This window comes from Myotis brandtii, unplaced genomic scaffold (assembly GCF_000412655.1).
Source record: "Myotis brandtii unplaced genomic scaffold, ASM41265v1 scaffold207, whole genome shotgun sequence".
Taxonomy (NCBI): Eukaryota; Metazoa; Chordata; class Mammalia; order Chiroptera; family Vespertilionidae; genus Myotis; species Myotis brandtii.
The window spans coordinates 155,727-156,206 of record NW_005357736.1 but is presented as its reverse complement, the minus strand read 5'-3'; the positions used below and the strand labels follow the sequence as shown (position 1 = coordinate 156,206).

The window sequence follows — 480 nt, the reverse complement described above, 5'->3', positions numbered from 1 at the left end:
GCACGCGTCCGTCCGTCATCTCAGTGACTTCCCGTGGGTCTGGCCTTCCCCTTGGACAGGCCCCCATTGTGGCGCCGGCCGCCCTGGCCGATGGCTCAGTGTGGGGGTGGCCGTGGGTGATGAGCGGATGTGACTCGGCGCCCGCCCCTGCCCCGAGCTGGTGACATGGTGCTGATTCGGGGGCATTAAAGCTGCTGCTGTGAAAGGCCCCTGTGTGACTCTTGGGAGGGGGTATCGGGAGGCAGCTCCCCGGGGGGTCAGGACTGTCCTGCCTGGCGCAGAGCCCCTCGGTCCGGCCCTGGTCACTGTCCTGTGACCCTCAGTCCTCAACTTGTCCCCCAAAGAGCAGCTGGGGGTATGTCCTCACTGCCCCCCGAGGGCTGAGTCATAGGTGGGGCTGCCTCATGCAGCAACCGGCCCCCGGCCCCTACCCAGGGCGCGGAGGGAGATAAATGGGCCCTGAGGGGGCAGAGGCTGAGG

The 480-nt window shown here is 67.7% G+C and overlaps 1 protein-coding gene across 1 annotated transcript in view; it reads left to right on the top strand.

Moving 5' to 3' along the window:
• The window catches only part of COL7A1 (collagen, type VII, alpha 1), a 48,956-nt gene that overhangs the window by 34,397 nt on the left and 14,079 nt on the right, over positions 1-480 (top strand).